This window comes from Varroa destructor, unplaced genomic scaffold, assembly GCF_002443255.2.
Source record: "Varroa destructor unplaced genomic scaffold, Vdes_3.0 BEIS01000002.1, whole genome shotgun sequence".
Taxonomy (NCBI): Eukaryota; Metazoa; Arthropoda; class Arachnida; order Mesostigmata; family Varroidae; genus Varroa; species Varroa destructor.
This window is the reverse complement of record NW_019211455.1, coordinates 192,457-210,636: the sequence shown is the minus strand read 5'-3', so window position 1 is coordinate 210,636 and position 18,180 is coordinate 192,457. Positions and strand designations below refer to the sequence as shown.

Genomic DNA, 18,180 nt, shown 5'->3' with positions numbered 1-18,180 from the left:
TAATTGCGCAGTATTAGCCGCTGATTAGCTCTTATTGAGGTGTCACTGGTACTCCTGATATGTGAAGAAGTTCATCGCTGGGCACGACTATATTGCTGGCCATATATGCATATATAAATCGCATGTCGTTCTAGTTTTAGTAATAAAAATATCATCACGAATGGGGCCACGGGTGTGAATCGCTGGTAAGTCCAGCGTTATTATTGATGGCAACATGGCGCCACTATATAATGGCGTCTAAGCTTAGTTTTCGAAAACGCTGCCTGGAGATAGGGGTGATGCTATCGTTCGAGCGCTGCGTCGCCCTTTGGATACGAATAGGCCACGCGCTGTTGTCGAAAGTCAACAGTTTTTTGTTGCTAATTCACCCGCTGTCGATATTTGCCTAAAAATAGCGATCGGCAAAATCCTACGGTATTATTATTGTCATCACTTCCCTTTGACATAGCTTGTTCCTCTTCAATTCCAGTTTCGGTCTATATATTGCTTGCCAGTCCGTTTGGCTTGTTTCCTAGCGGCTCGGTGATGATCTAATATAGACTAATCGACACATCTAAGAGTCTTCTTCGAATCGTCAGCGTATCTTATTCGATAAGTATGTTTTGCAGAGATGTTTCATACCTGCGTTGATCTTCATACCCGTAGTGCCATGTAGATGGCGGGACGTCTGCCAAAAAATAGCGATTTAAGCTCATCTGTAAAATTCTAATTACTTGTAGAGGCCTCCGTGATTGATCTCTCTTCATGCAGTGGTACTCGTATAGGCTAGATGAACACTAGATGGAACGGAACAGAATTGCTGCTTGAGCGTTAGCGATTAAGGAATTAATTAGACAGTGGGGTAAGCTCAAACTCAGCTATACAATTGAAAACGTACATACGCTTATAGACAAGCCTTATTCACTATTCGTAATCTAGCCAATAGAAAAACGAATACTTTATTTACCCCTTGACAAAAAATTTCATCCTACCGAAAAAAAAAAATGCGACATTAATAATAATTTGAAGGTGCTTCTAATGTGCGATCGTCGTAAAGAACAGCGATAGCCGAAACAGAAAGATCAAGAAGAACAGAGAGCAAGTAGCGCTCCTCAATATTTTACCTAGGTTATGGATATTTTGCGAACCTATTCAAAGCAATACGAAAAAGAACTAATGTATGATATATATATAATGTATACATGATAGGATAGAGGATGTGTTAGCCTAATTTACTTTTTATGACACCATTAATTTAGCTTCACAGGTACAACAATCTATTTTGGTGTCTCGTCAGTTCCCAATCGAAGCAGCGAGCGGTCGTAGTGGACAGCGGTACTATGCGAACTGAGAAGTAACAGATCTGTCGTTTACCTAGCCTTCTTCTCCGCCCACTGCCCACTACGCCCCCAGGGCAGCTCATGACGAAGCTCCCAACCTATGGCCCACAATTTTCCGTCAGGGAACGCGTTCGACTCGAATTTGGTGCATCTCTTGTTTCTTCCAGGCCGTGGTGCGTCAGATAAATTGAAGCCTAATCCGTTTACCAAAAAGGGAGGGGTAACAGCCACCTTCCTACCGTGAATTCGCCCGTCCTCGGTTCGCATTCGTTGTTCTACTGACGTTTGTCAGGCTGCCAAACACAGTAAGCAGTCGTCGACAACCTAGGCTTATCGTTCCTTGGATGAACGTACCCGGGCGTATATTTACCCGCTCATTAACTATGCTACAAGACTAAAGCAAAGTGTACGTACGTCGATTCGACTTGGCTGACCCATTTAGGTTAGTACATGAATATACCAGTCGAAACAAACGTCGCTTAATGCCGATGATAACGTAACAGCGCTTGACCGTCTGTGCGCCAGTTAACGAGCTATGCACAATGATACTTCGTCAGTATAGAAGTGTAATATTGACAATGGAACAGTTATATGAAGACATACACGAAAGAAGGACGTCATGGGCAATGAAAAAAAGGCGAGGGATTGAAAAGAACTTCCCACCTATTTTTCCCAGTAGGCGTAATTATCAGTCCGGTAATAATTTCGATACGGTCATAGAGCTTTAACTCAGAACGTATGAAAGCTTCCAATGGGCTTCTAAGCTCAATCTGCAAGAGAGTGTCCATTGCCGATATTGACGGTTCTCTGGCTTACAAGCCAGACCTAAATTAGCTCTCGAGTCACGGGCACTGCTGATGCTAGCACCATGCGCAATCGACGTAAACGGCGTCAGGCAAACACACAAAGGCTGAGTCTGCTCTCGAAAAATCGGTACTGCTTAAGGGAAGCACTAGAAGCATCATCAATATTAATGAGAAAGAAGACGTTGCAGGTCTGTAGACAGTGGCAGGTAATTGTACGGAGTGCACTTCGATACTGTCAGTTCTTCGCAGCGATAGGAGAATCAATGAATTTAGTACCCTGTTTACTTTTCCTCCAGCAATCCCATCCGTTTATAAGAGTTCAATGACGTAGTCTCAGTATGGCGGTCTGCCCATGAGCGTTTATTTGTCCATTACCGCCATAATATCCGTAGTGCGTCTATCTTACCTGTCTTCCATTTACTACTATCATAGCTTAAGTTGCTAGGACCGCGAGTCAATCGTATAACTATTGCGTAAAGCGGCACAGTTATCACTGCGATTTTTGCTTCCCTAGTTTCATTGCGGCATCACAACGGCTGAGGAGGCCTTAAACGTCCTAGAACGGTTAATGAAAAGCTCTAGTGAACGATGGGAGATGGCGACAAATCGCGGTTTCTTCGTTTCCTTACACATACGCATTAAATACTTACAGGAGGCACGTCGAACAGGGATACGCCTAGATAAAAGCATTGGAAATAAGCTGGCACAATCAATGGCCCGCTCATTTTGTAGAAGCCGCGAGGTACAGTTCAGTGAACACGTGGCCCATATAAGCAACTCTGTGGCCTACACAGAGCATTCGTAGCGAAATTCCCGCTCTAGCTAACGAACCGGAAAGATGCTGTCCTATTTTGTCCTTTCCTGTGGTTATGCTTCTGCCTTTGTGGCTTATTATGCTGAGCGGTATTAAGAACTAACCGAAATGCCGCCAATAGAATCTACATCCTGAGGCTGTGAGCGCCAGCAGGGCGATGACTGCAAAATTAGACAAAAAAAAAAAAAAAAAAAAAAAATACTGTCTTCGAAGGCGGATGTGGCAAAGTCTGCTGTAGTGAGAAGGACTCTACTAGTGTGATGGTTACTTATGGGTATTTTTTATTTTTCAAAATGACTAACGCCTAGTTACCCTATTAAAATTATATTATTTTCATCAGATACTGTTTAAGGACTCGCATGTGTACTAAGTAGCACCATTTGTGGTTTCACATTTGAATTGGCTCATTTTCATAGATTTACCACAGGCTAAATCATCATGAAACCATTGATGCTGATGATAATGCCATATAAAAGTACCATGCGATCGGCATCGGGGGGGACATGGTTCCTTACTGGCCATAGATTTAGTTTCGGCATTGAAAAATGGCCATGATTCAATCTGAGATCAACAATTGTTTTCTTTGAGTAGTAGCTAGTGCGTGAATCAATAATATGCTTTATTCGGGTTCATAATGTATATGATATTCACCTAGGAAATTCAGCAAAACCTATATAAGTTGAAACCCTCTGTAAATCTGTAGATTTTCACAAATTTGCATCCACCTTGTAACAACGATCGTTTCATCGAAAGCCATGCGAGTTGGAAGGCCGGCGTCTTCGAACAGCTTTGCTCGTGCTGTTGAGCCTAATTTGAAAAACGGGCCTCGATCGTCTGTGATAAGCGTCACGATAGGATGTACTTTTCTGTTCGAGGCAAAGCTAGAAAAAAATAAACTTTCACCGCGTACGTGGGGCCAACGGATGGTCCGCTCTGAGTGTTGCTTCGAGGTCGGCCTATTTTTCGCTAATTCTACAACGAGCGCACGGAAAGTGACGACTACTTCTTTGCTCAATCAAGCATCGCATACAACAGCTATCCTAGAGTTTTTTCATTTGAGGCGAAATTGTTACTGATAGGCCTCTGCGAGCCTGTGACTCATATCTGTTGCGACGTTGGTTAGCGTTGATGCGGGTGAAACATTGTGCCGGCACGCCTGTTACCACTGCTGGCGATTATAGCGTGCATTGTCTACTAGCAGCATTGTATCCAGTGATACGGAGGTACGTTCGTATCAAGTGAAAGGCATCTGAGGCGGTTTTTTTCGAGAAAAAAAAAGATGAGGTTTATACTGTGGTCTCGTATAGCGATGATGATATTTCCCTTTCCCACAATATACATTTGTTTCGAAAAAAATAAGTGCTTCATTGGGCTATGCATCTCTCTAGTGAATAGACGTCAAATTATGAGAGACAGGCATTTTGTTAAGCATCGCCTATGTATACGCATGTTAGAATTTATACCAGCTGTGCTCTTCTAGCCGTAATTACAATGATCACTGATCTTCGTTGTGCTTGACACGATGTGTATCGAAGTACAACAATAAGAACAGTAATAACGATACCAATATTCAAGCAATGGCCGAATGCGCAGGAGCCCTCGCTGAGCTGTCGCTTGTAGCGTTATTGTGACTGATGTTTAAGCGAACATAGAACAAATAAGATATGACGCTGCTTCATTGGAAACCGAGCGACGAGCGCTACAGATGCCGAAGTAACAGTCGCTTGTATCTGTTGTCGGGGAAGATGAGGACAGCATCGATGCAATCACGAAAATAGCAAACCATTAATTAACTGACTGGGAACGGATGGACGAAAAGCGGGACCGCGCAAGAGACTTCATCATATTTAGCAGCATGGTCCCTGTTCGATGTTCGTGATACCTTTGTTTTTTCAATTACTGAGCAACACTTTTTTTCTAACGAGTACAGGTATAGAGTAGATGCCGGTTCTATAAATGTGTGCTTTTTTCCGATGCTATCTTACATGTGGGCAATACATCAGCCATATGACTGCGCAAACAATCTTCTCTTGATGGTTGCGAGATTAGTGATGGGTCTAGCTAATAGTTCCGGAGTAATGAGGTGCTGCTTTCGAGCACTAAGGAAAATGTCCTGGACAATTCCGACTTCAACGTTCGTCTATACGGGAATTTCAACGACATCTTGATGTCACTGAAAGTGGTTTTTAGCTATCAGAATAGCATCCCTATTGAAGACGCTTATATTTATCATGACATCGAAATTTCGTCTTGTCGTAGCAAACCTACACACAGTGACCATTCCGAGAGTACCCAATCGCGTACCATTCTTTTAATGGTCTAGCGTCGCAAAAATATCTCTCAAAATGTTCACCCTATTTTTCACGAGTAACGCCAATCCTAGATTGGCCCGTTCGCCGACGGACGTTGGGGCCATCCACGCGACACTTTGCCAGCCAGTCCTCACATTCAGCCCATACACGACGGATAAAAAGTAAATGCTGGGGTGGCACCAGTGACCAATCGACGACGTGCAATAATCATGACAGATAGTCATCTTTGTATATACAGGTACATCATATCAAATACGGCACGCACACACACATGTACACGGAGATTTTTGTTGTACCAGAAACTATTGTAGCGTTGGGGCAGCACGACAGGGCTGCTGCGTTTCACCGTCGTCGGCCGTAAAACAACGTCCATTGTAAAATAGGACAGTACCACTTGCTGTATTATTTATTGTGGCTTATTGCTTGATTAGCCAAGCAAATATATAGTCGAAGCGTGGCAACATTGTTCTGGGTAGAAGACCAACAACAAAACTCGCGTTTTCAATGGCCGTTCTTGTGATCTAGCCGTAGCCTTTGGCTCCTATTGTAACATCATTTAAGCTGCGGGTATATGTATTAAAAACTACAGTGATAAATATGGCTCCTCTTAAGCGTTTGTGGGCCCTGATTGGGCTTTTGAACGATTGATGGTCGTCGGTTTGCAAATGATTGATTACACTGTTATGAATGGACTTACTTAAAAGTTCTTAGAGAACTTAATAATGATGCCCGACGATAATGTCGTAATAAGCTAGTTAAAACAGTGTCGTATTTATTTAGGAAAGTGCCACGTCAAACGACCGTTTATGAAGCCGTAATGGATCTGTTATGGATCAATGCGTTCTCGTATTAGATCAATCTGACTATCTTGTAACATTATAGCCCATTTGCGTTTTTCTTTGGAAAAATGTTACGTAACAACACGTACACAGGCTAAGCAAGACCACTTCGTCACTCCAAGCCCATTTGCCCGCATGTGTTCGAACCCCAACAACAGTCATCCATATTCCCACAATCTGATGGCCTAACAGCTCGTTGTTCATGAAAGTATAAATACCACCCATCCGCCTATTCCACGATTGAGCAAATCGATTTTCACAAAGGTCCTTCGATTCCTATTTTCAATTGCCTTAAAACATCGATGACTCGTCAATCCGATAAGTCACTATCTTATCATTATTTCATTATCTAGTCTAATAAGCTCGACCTGCATCGAGTTAACCATCATTCTCTGTCCACTGTTTTCGCTCAAATGGGTACTTGCATTGAGTGCTGCTTCCGTGCCTGTTAGGGCGCCATGATCCATCAACGGCATCGACTAGCGGAACCTAATGCCGCGTCGGCAACGTAATGTACAAAGAAAGTTCACAATTACCCATGTCTAATCATTAATACCTAACGGAATGGAGTCGATATCATAGCGAGTAGTTTTCGGGTAGCGGGCGGGAGTCACCATCATTGCTGAATGCACTATGACTGGTCCAGTGTTTTTGTCGAGAACGATACCTATCTCTTCGAACACGATCATTGGTATTAGCAGTAGTTACCTAGCACAAAGCCTGATTCAGTTTGGATTAAGGTCGTTAGAGCAGCTATCGTACTAGCTGGCAGCCCGCTATATACTGTTAGGCCGCTGCAGCTAGGCTGTCAAATTAACGCCCCAGGGTTTTTAGTCAATAATTGTCCATTTTTCGCACGATAATAACAACAATAATGGCAGCTAACGACACCACACGCTGACTGACCTAGTTGGCTATTAACACAGATAGATCCCACGTAAGTACGTCTCCTAGTCCCGGTAACGTGGACCCGCGCCAATGTAGAATCCGTACAGAATAGTTTCGCTGAAACGGTTTGTAGTAAATGGGATATATTACGGGTGCGGATAAATATATTAAATATATATAATTGCGTATATCATAAATAAATCTGAGCACAAGATAACGAAAATTTAAACGTGGCCAAGATATGTCTGGGGTTGATTGCCCTTATATTATTTATAGTAGTTGTTCATATTTGCCCAGTTGTTATTTACGATATGTTAATCGTTGATTCTACTTAATAAACTTATACGTACCTTAAATGTAGGTTACGGAGACGAAAATCCAAAAAAAAATGTATGCGCGGGAACGAGCATAAAGTTGTCTGAAAGGGGTATTATTTTTGTAAAGGACATGGCCTCACGCCCAGGCGAAGGCCATTTAGACGGACTAGAGAAAAACGGGATCCAGATCGTCATCCTTAATTATGTAGGCGCGAGAAGCTAGGACTTTCCTACATTGCTGAGCCAAGCCCTCGAGTTTGCCTGTACGAGATTCGCAGTTAAATATTCTCGACAGAATATCACGTCATTTTGATTTCCTCAATTGTTCCTGCGGTAAGGTCGTCCTGTTAGATCCATAACAGACATGCCTTGCAAGCAAGGTAGTGTCTTGGCATATCCGAATATTACTATACGCTATATCGTACTATCTGGCGCAGTGACGCTAGCACATCCTTAATAACACATCATTGCCTTCAGAGCAATCGTGTTGAAAATAGCTCTGTATGTATGAGTTATCTAGGCATCGATGATATCCCCAAGCAAAACCATAATAGGTATTCAACTATAGTAATAGCAATCAAATTCGAACGGCCACACGCCGGTATGAACGGAAGCGACGGTTCGCACATGGCAGTTTCCAATATATCATAATATGTATTACACATCCGTGTCCGTCAAGCCGAAGGTCAACACGAGTTTACATCTAGGGTGACATCGTTGGCCATACAATTAGGAGAGGAGGTGTCGGTGGTGGGCAGAAGGGCAATCGAAACTTTAGCACAAAGTTACCACCGGGAACTTTGTTCTGTGACTCTCACGGGTACAACGTTCACACACTTATATACACGCTTACAGGGGCATACGTCGACTTGCCTTAATAGGCATTCACACAACGGGTAATTAGATCGACGCAAGCATCAGTCTTATACTACGTTAAACTAGCTTGCCATAGTCGTCAATTAATTGCTTGCTACCGCTATCAGTATTTACAAATAATGAAATAATAGTAATATTATAATATGTGGGCAACAACACAGTCATATAAAAGTGCATGTCGCGATTGGTGATGGTGGAGTTAAAGTTCCACGTTACGTCAGCGAAAAGCACAGTTTTTTCCTGCTACAACCAAGCGATGGGTCGTAGAGAACTTATTCTGTTCAACTATTCTTATCGGCAAGTAATACTTTTTTCAAAAAATCTTCTCGCTAAAGATTACAGATGACTACAGTAATACTTTTCAAAAATATTGAAGTTAAGTCCAGTCTAAAGGAGTAAACAAACAAGATAGGGTCAGGGAAAGTCTAAGTAACTTGGATAGCTCTCTTTCATATAGTACCCCAATAAATGCTTATCGTTAACAAAAGACTTGTTTTTATTCAAAAAAAAAAAAAAAAACCGGCCGATAAAACGACAAGATTATAATAAGATTATAGGTGATAAAAATGGGTCGCCATCTAGACCACTTCTACGTAGAATCGTGTCAAACAGTATTCAAAGTATCCTACTTCTGGGGTGGGATGCATGAAAGGATACTAGATTCAGTGTGACCTCGATTCAGTGTGTTCTGTGTGTTTGTTTGTATTTTTTTTATATGATTCACTATGTGTTAAGAAATATATATGTATATATACGCGTATAGGCCAAAATGCGTATCGATAGAAGTTGCCATCTCATCAGTCATCGCTGCTTTTCAGGCGACGCTATTGTAGATCAGATTGAGGGGATGTTTTTTCCTTATTTACTTGTCTGACAACCGATATAAATTAAGAAAAAAGCCAAACTAAAGCAGAAGGTGCTAAGGACGTAATATATTGATCATCTTCCATCGAACCTACACAGTAACGCAGATAGTGCTAGTGATAAATGAAAGTAATAATAACCCGAAAGGAGATAGGGACGAATGAATCAAAGGGACCCTTTGACACGGCCGGAACCGTCTGTGTGTCTTCAGCTGGTGAATACACGTTACTACACGAATATCCGTTGTAGATACCGTGCGCTCCTTGATTGTGACACACTGCAACTATATTACGGTGATTTCCAGTTCCTTTAGTTCCGATGCTATTGGCTTTGTATCGAAAGATATTAACCGACACTGAGAAAGCCTACATGCGCGCCTTTGAAGGCTGTGCTTTTTCTTCGCAAACATTTGCGAATTAGGTATTTATACGGGCACAAATATCCTTTCAATATATGATAATATTACTCAATCGTGTGCAGCATTCAAAACGACGGTCGTTTTAGTAGAAATAGCACTGATCCTGTCCTTATCCCGTTGGGCCTTATTTCTATTTACTACTTTTTATCCTATCAGAATCATAATCTTTCTCCATTATAATAATTATTCTTATTCTGTAACAAATGCCAACACAGTATAAAAATGAACATACGCGCACTATCACTATGATAACATTACCCTTACGATCTCGCGTCGAGTTCAGTATTTGTCCTTGGCTCAATTTTGTATAGGCAGTAAAGTGTACAGGTTATGTATTCCGAGCCCAACCAGGCCTGCTAACGGTACATGTTATGCATTCCTATGAGCACTCGGTAGTTGGCTGTTCAAGGCTCGAGGCCCATGTGAATCATACATTTGTAGATATACACGTACAGCCATATATTACACTGCATGTAAATACTCATAATTGATTCCGTATTAAAAACAGCCGGTCTCAACGAGGTTTCACTCTGTCTACCTAAACACACCCTTAACCTGGGGTTTTTTCCATTAGTTGCTTTTTGATATTTTCACCACTCTCTCTCTCCCACTCTGTTTGTGCGACGTTTTTACATAAGATGTACATTTGCTCGTAGTGCCGATCTAAGCTTAGGATCCGGATGCGTCTGAATGATTGAATGCGTATCTCATAAGAAGAAAAGCAGAAAAGATGAGATAATAGAACAAAACGACTCATTCGCTAAACGGTTTAGGAGACAGGGCCTGCCCAGGTTCAACTTGTACAAAGACCCCTTTCAGTGCGAATATTTCTAGTGGCTGCATTGCTGTAAGTGGCTTTTCACTATCTTTTTTTTGATTCGTCATTTATTTTCTGTATTGCTGCCTTGAGTATTACTACACCGACGTTCCATAGATGTCTGTCGCAGATGTTGTTTCCCTTTTGGGGGTCTGCTGACAAGCTGGAGAACTTCGTCCTAGCCTGGTCCTCTCCACGAGTTTGTAGTTCCTTCTATTTGGTAATTTTGATTCTCGCTTAGCCGTTAGTTCGTTCTCGATAAGCGTCCCAGATTATGTAAGGATAATGGCACGATAAACAAACAAAAATTATAAGATTCGTTGTTATCTATCCTTCAATTGAAACAATTGTAAAGAATAAGGCTAAATGCGTTTTCGTTGGTCGCCCTTTAGGTACACGCTTGATAACTCATCGGATCTGTCGGTGCGTACAAACAGTACGAACTGTCCTACGTCAAGAACGTTGGCAGGGATCGCCTGCACTTCCCTATGAACCAGATCGCCAGAGCTCTGGTCCGTTTAGATTCGTTTCATAGGAACGTCATCCGCTTGGCTCAAAGGTGATACGCGTAGATTAAATGGCCTTGTTTGTCTGATCTATCCCGCAGAAGGAAGCTTTGGTTTAAGATGCGACAATGGCACTCTAGCATTTCGTTACTCTATTGCAGTACCAAGCCGCGTTGGCATTTTGGCCTGAAAGAACAAAATGCAAACATAATATGCTTTTTATTGTGAGTACCTACTTCAACGTTGAAGATTTTTGGGAGGACCAAGGATTAATAAATCTTCAAGTAAAGCGTCTACGATAGGCTTGAAATAGCCACTAGGGCTAAAGGGCTGCATTCTTTGCACTATAACGGCTGTTGATGGACCTATAGCAAACAACATGGCCATCGTTATAGGCACGATTCTCGTATAGAATAGATTAGATTTTCTACCTCAGAAGAATGTGCGGAGGCGTTGAATAAATTTTATACTTCGGCATCTCACAATCGTAGTATCTTTTTTATCCCCCCTCCCCCCACGAAAATAGCATATATATGTATAGTAATAAATTATACCCATCATCATAAGAAACCAATAAGGACAAGAAGCGCTTCTCGTCATGCTCTGTTTTTTCTTTTTTCCATTGAGATCCAAACAAACAAACCGAGAAAGCTATTCGCCCAACGGATCGTACATTGGGAATAGTATTTTACTGAAATGGGCTGCAAGTTCAGTTTGAACCCAACGGACACGATGCAGCACGTTTTCTTCGAGATAATCAGGTCTCTTTTTTTCGCGTTACCGAGAAACAACATCGAGGTAACACGAACAAGAATATAACAAACGACAAAAAGAACGACAGCAGTAGTGGCAGCGGAAGAAGGGAGACGGATAAGCAGCAGCGGTAGCGACTCGAAAGAGGATATACCGTGAATGTCGCTTGACACCACCGACTTCCTTCCCTATTCCGACATAAAAATGGTAAACTCGACAGACATGAGATGTGTTCACTGCTCGCTACAACCACTGCTTCCACTGCCGCCATTGCTGACGTTGAAGAAGCTTGGAAATACATTGAGCCGTTCGTTCGAGTATATGTGCTTCTCGATCTTCGGGCCGCTTGCCAGTGACGATGCCGTTCCCCCTACGAGAAGCTTAAGAAAGAACGGTAGCAGCTATAGAAAACGAAGGTCCTCCATATATATATATATATATATATATATATATATATATATATATGATGCTGCTGTTTCATACGATGAGAACCATGTTGGAAGCGGTGATGCTAGTCGTTTCATAAAGAACGCAGCGACAACAGCTTAAACATAAAAATGTTTTTTTTTTTTATCGTTACCGTTATGCTTTCGGCAATAAAGTATTGCGAGGTAGAGCGTAACACTATTTTCGATGTTGGCTCTCCGCGCGTCCAAATACAAATGCCCTGATTCCACTATGTTGCGTTGTTCGTTCGTTAATCGATGTCCGAGTGGGGTTATTTCTATGGGATGGAAATAAAATTACCAGAGAAGGGCGAACAGGCTTCCAACAGATACATGGATGTCTGTATAATGTGGTTTATGTGGCCTGTACACACACAAAAAAAGGCCGCATATGCACAGTTAATTAAGATGACGCTTACGCCGGATCGTATTTTTACGACGTCCATCGAATTCAGCACTCGGCAGAAAACCATCACTACGTGACGAGCCGGAAACGTTAAGAGGAGGCAAAATCGGCTTATCTAATATCTAGGATAGGACTAGGACATATCGCAACTCCCCAACCTATATATTGTATTTGAGTGCTCCTGTTTCGTCTCAATGAATACATTGCCTACCGAGTATTGGCTGATAGCTTTTGTCCCAGATATCAACATCCAACGTATGCAGATATACGTCGCGTCGATTCAAATGTATTTACGTTTACTGGGTCAATACGATACCGTGCTTACGTTTTTACATCGAAGTCGGCGAGTGATCATTCCGTCTGAAACGGTTTGTAATATTTGAACTCCCAGATTCTCTACTTATCTCAACGGGACTGTCGACAGTAGTGATAAACAAAGCGAGACAAAGCTTGATGGCAAACGTTTCGCATCTCACGTACGCTGTACTTTATTGTTAACAAATTTTAGAGACAGCTAAAGTGCCAAAAAATAATATACATCTATAAATATACTAAGATTCAGTTAAAAAAAAAAAAGTATAATTCTTTATAGTTATATCTATTTAAAGTAAACATCATTCACCGCGATAGAAGCTTCCATTTCGTAGCTCACCCATCGATCAGTCATTTTCGAAACATCCCTTGTGTAATCAACTTCTGTTAATAATATCTGAACGTTAAGCGATATTGTTTAGACTAAACTTGTCGAAATCTCACTCACACATGCTACATACAGAGAACTTCGACGGAATTAAACTGTGGACTGATAACAGGCCAAAAGTTCCAAACACGTTTAAAACGGCCAATAAGTTCAAAATGTGAAATAATGCAAACGGTCTCCAAAAAAGCAACTCACCTGGCCGATCCAACATAAAAGTTATAAACCTTTCTTTGACAGGGCCTTTATTTTCTGTATCAAAAAGTGAAGTACATGAAAATGGAGATCTGAACCGTTTTGATAAATTTTCGCATTAAATTTGAGGGTTTTCTCGTTTTCCTCACAAAGGTTTCTGTCAGATCTTCTAGAGGTCGCATAAAAAATAACAACGACCTAAGGCATCGATTTCAAGCAAAAAAGGTTGTCATCTAGATGTGAGCTCTTCCGGCGCGCAAAAATAAGTGATCTTCGTTTTAATTTTGAAAACGACATTTTATTGCTACCCACTATAACTATATGATTTTTTGTTTCGCTCTAGAAAGAAGTGGCTAACGTCTAGTACCAAAAGTGGCTGATAAACGCAAAGTTTTCCCGATTCGAACGTTTATATATATATAAAACTTGATTATTGCGTGCACTGTTATGCTAATTACCTCAAAGGAACAATAGTAATTTATATACCAATAAATCAGACTCCAGTTGCTTACGAGTAAACGCACTTGCTATATGTAGGATATTCTGTATGTATAATTGAATTATACTTCCATTAGAACCGAACGTTACGAGTGCCGTCCAGAGCTTTCCTCAAGTCAAACAGGTACTCCTTTTTTTCGGCGATGCGTGTGCTTATCGATAGAGTACAGCTGAACGGAGTGGTCATGAAGAATAATCCCGACCCTGGAACTTCCACAGTGAAATGACAATGAGTGTGACAGAGAAGACTGTCTGATAATATAATGTAGCTTCCAGACTGTAAAAAAATGACGGCACATGGAAGGCCATTTTCGGCCAATTAATATTGGCCTAAATTCAGTGCTAGTTTAAGTCCCTTCTTACAACGTTCAGTTTCTTCATTAGAAACTTCCGTGCAGGCCTTCTGCTCGTAGATACACTTGGCAATGAGTGAGATTTCCTATTTTTATTATGGGATTATTTATGGGAGGCTGTTGTGTGGAAAATATTGCATAGCTGAATAGGTGAGCATACATTATATATAAACTGTGCTTTGGTTTACGGCTGACTTGCTATACACGACGCCCTATGTACAAAACCGCTACAGAGGAGACTATGTACCTTGCTTACCCCCATACGTGGCGGCGTTTTAACTCAGTTGAGTTACATGAGTTATGTGTATGTACATGCAAGTATAAAATTTACATCTGTTAGGATGAAGCGAACTTTGGAAGAGATCCAACTGTGTCAGCTGTACAGTCTAATAGCTTTTATACGGATCTAGTTGCTGGTCTACATCTAAGGATACTAATTCAAGTTTCGCCAGAAGTTATGACGTATGTACGTAAATCCGTTTGCTGTACAGTAAGCTAATATGTGGATGGAGATGGTCGTTTCGACAGACGTGATGTTTGCTATTATCCTTCAGGAGTTTAAGCCGACCCCCTCCCCTCGTGGCTAGTTCTATTACATTGACTAGTCATGTTACGTGATAAGCATTTGACTTTGTGTTCGAAAAGTCTTGTTTAATTTTCTAAATGGATCTAGTATAAGAGTATTTGATCGTTGTACCTGCAAAAGAAAACGCGTAAGATCTCAACTAACGGGAAGATCTACGGCTATCCTGTTAGCTGAAAGCATAAACTGACGTTGGAGAGTGCAACAACACGCTTGCGTTTGCTAAACAACGTTGAAAAACATAGATTGGCACAATATCAGGCCTTCTGACTGCGTGTTTCCCTGCACGAGTTCCCGTAATGACTTGGGATCTATTTTGGAATGCCTTCGTCGGTCGGCCAGTGAGGAAGCGTGAGGCAGAAAAAAAGAAAAGAAGCTTCTATACGCAGCAGACAACGACAAGTAGGAACTGTACATTTAATGTACAATTGTTGATACTAAGCAGACTCTGTTGGCAGAAACAAATGGCAAAACCGACTGAGGGGTCAAGTTCATTCAAATTGTGACCTGTTGTGTATTGCTTTTGGTGATAATCATCTGCGCAGCTACTACTAAAAAGATATCTTTCTTGGTAACTTCTACTGCCGATTCTGGTGACTGAAACATCTCTGCTTAATGAGCATTATCTGTAGGAACAAAAAACAAATAAGTAATTATAGACTTACAAAGATAACTATTGCTATACCAGAATAAAGGTCCATTTAAGAAAACCATCATCTGTGAATTTGGGTAACAACTCTAGCGTTAAAGCTCGTGACTTTACCTTACGAGTATCGATATAAGTTCACATTCAATTTACCAGATATATTCATCCTTGATGAAATATCTGCTTTGACGTACGGAGTCACTCTTCTTCGATTCAGTCTATTCACTCAGGAATATTGCCTCCTGCGATGTTACTTCTGACCGATACGTAGTAAAAGAGCTACTATCAGATCTGCATCTTTTCTATCGATGCTCGCTAATTCTACATGTGCCACTTGAATACGCCAAAAATGCCTATAGGCCATTAGGCCAATAAAGATCCCTGTTTGTTAGTTGTGATGCACTTATGAAGCTGCAATTTATCAGTGTTAGCATCAGCTTTCTTCAACACCATCACGAGACACAAGGCCTTTTTCGCTGTGATTATTGCGAAAGCAATACGAGCGCAGAGCAATGAGCATGGGAACGATCCAAGATCTGTTCTTGTTTTCAATATTCACCACTATTTTGGAAAGATCTTTCGTCTTCATTAACTGCTGTCAGTTAAGGAAAGAGCGTCGAAAACGAGAGCGCAAAGATGGAAAACAATAGAAGAACACGACCAGTTTACCTGTTCAAAACGATTTGTCGATGTGACTACTTCTTTTCCTGCTTCCGCACGAACGAACGACAGACAACACAGGCCAATGGTTAGAGTAATGGATTCTGATGCGTGATCAGGAACGACGCGACGCGCCGGCAACGGAAGAAAGCCAATGGAGGCAACGGAAACAAACGACGTAACCAAAGGTAAAGAGTGCAGAAAACACGCTCGCATCTATTACGGGGCGTCAACTACCGATCGGAGCCGGTGGTCCACTTCGACCACGACTCTAAAGAGAAGGAACGATGGGAAAGTCTTTAGTAGCTTACGCCAGTCAAGAACATAGGCACTTCACTGGAAACAGTAGAAAATTTTGTCTAGCAATGTTGTTGTTAGATTGATGCCCTACGGTACGGCAGTCTGATGAGGTGCTGCTGCTGGCGGTGGTGGTAATACGCGTTGACGGAATATCAATTCACATCGACTTAAATCTCTACCCTCGAACAGACATCAGAAGCAGCTACTTTCAGGGCTAAGTTTCCTTATTGTTGGTATATTAATTAATATATTATTATTTTTGGTTGTATATTACCTACTGTTAGAGGTCCTATCGCTGGCTGACTCTGGGGCTAGAATGTGAGCACTTGCCTGTTCGGAGCTCCTGATTGCGTTACTGAAGCCGTTCCGACGTCGTCTGCTAAGAAAAAAGATCGATTTATTCAAACAGAGCAACGAGAAAACATCAATAGAGGTAACAGCGGCAGCAGCAGCAGCAGTAATAACAGAAGTAACAGCTAGGATAGGGATAAAGTTTAAGTTAGCAAGTAAAACGAATAACCATGACTCATGCGAAAACTAACTTCCCAACAAACATGAAAATATGTGAAGGCAACTGTAGCACATATCAAAGTAATACTATTGTGTGCAATAAAAATTATATGAGAACATCGCGAGCGTGAAGCGCCAGTGAAGTTATAGTCTTGTTACTACGGGCAGGGTGGGCTTCTCGTCTTGGTAGCTTATATGGACATACCTGGTCGGGTCTTCAGTGTTATAATCCTCGTAGTTCTCAGACGACTCTATTTTTTATCCGAATGCAATACGGATTGTTCACACAAGGCGTCTATGCTTCCAGTTCTGCTAACATGCTTTTCATTACTACGATACGTTAAGATTATCAGCATGGCTAAAGTAACTATAGTAACTAGCAGTTAGATGATATGTGTCTGACCGGAATGCGTCGCGCCGGTTAATGTCGCTGGCAAGAACCGTGAACCCGTTATATTTTTGTTGTTATTATTGTTGTCAGTGTATTTGTGTGTAAGTAAGTCTGTGTCTGCGTATGCGTGTTTCTATAGCTCAGACGTGTCTTATTAGGACCGGCAATAAAGGACTAGCGATAGCAATAATTTACGATGATGATGATTGTTATGATGTTGGTGACGATCTTGACGAGCGTGAGTTGGCAGCCTTAGGCCGGTGCCTGGTGCCGTAATTGATCCCAGAAAAGTAGAGCTGTATTTTAGCGGAACAATAATCACAATAGCAAGCTACAATGACAACAACGACTCTAACGATTCACTAGATTCATTTTCAGCAGAGGTAAGGGTAACTTGTGACAGCTTTTCTTTCTATTTTTGCTACCGTTTTTGTTAGCCCATTACGAAGATAGGTGTTGAAGATTTCGCATTTAGTACCGCAGCCATTTATAGCTTTAATCTGGTGGCGCTCCTCATGTGCAATCGATATAAGCAACTTAAATAACTTTTAATGCTTTAATGGACTGAACAACGAGGTAGTTCTGGCCAGTAGCGTAACTATTGTATATAAGAAGGCTGTGTTATGGTTCGATTAGCGACGCTCAGATATAAACTTCGGGTGTGCGTTTATATACCATAATAAATTGCGAGGATTTCATTTTTGTCTGTTAAAATACGACTGTAAATGGGTGATAACGCGAACGGCGACGATTTAGGCGCCAGAAGCTTTCAACGAGATAACTCGAGCTTTTTTGCCCTACGGAAAAGTCTTACTTAACTCAGATAACGAAATTAACTTCGGCGGTTTCAAATCGTTCAGCAGTCGTAGTGGTTTAGCTGGTCCGTGTATGTGTAGTTGTATGTACAAATTCTGTAAGCTAGTTGATTAGCACGTAGATGATGAGGTGTGAATGAGATGAGACGTG

At 41.5% G+C, this 18,180-nt stretch overlaps 1 protein-coding gene across 10 annotated transcripts in view; it reads left to right on the top strand.

Moving 5' to 3' along the window:
- The window catches only part of LOC111243876 (uncharacterized), a 203,399-nt gene that overhangs the window by 61,152 nt on the left and 124,067 nt on the right, over window positions 1-18,180 (top strand). For 2 of the 10 annotated variants that reach the window (XM_086980250.1, XM_086980247.1), the window contains exon 2: window positions 10,663-10,829. The exons of the other annotated variants lie outside the window; for them this stretch is intronic. The gene's annotated coding sequence lies outside the window, so the exon portion shown is untranslated. The remainder of the gene's footprint in view (window positions 1-10,662; window positions 10,830-18,180) is intronic. 10 annotated transcript variants of the gene reach the window in all.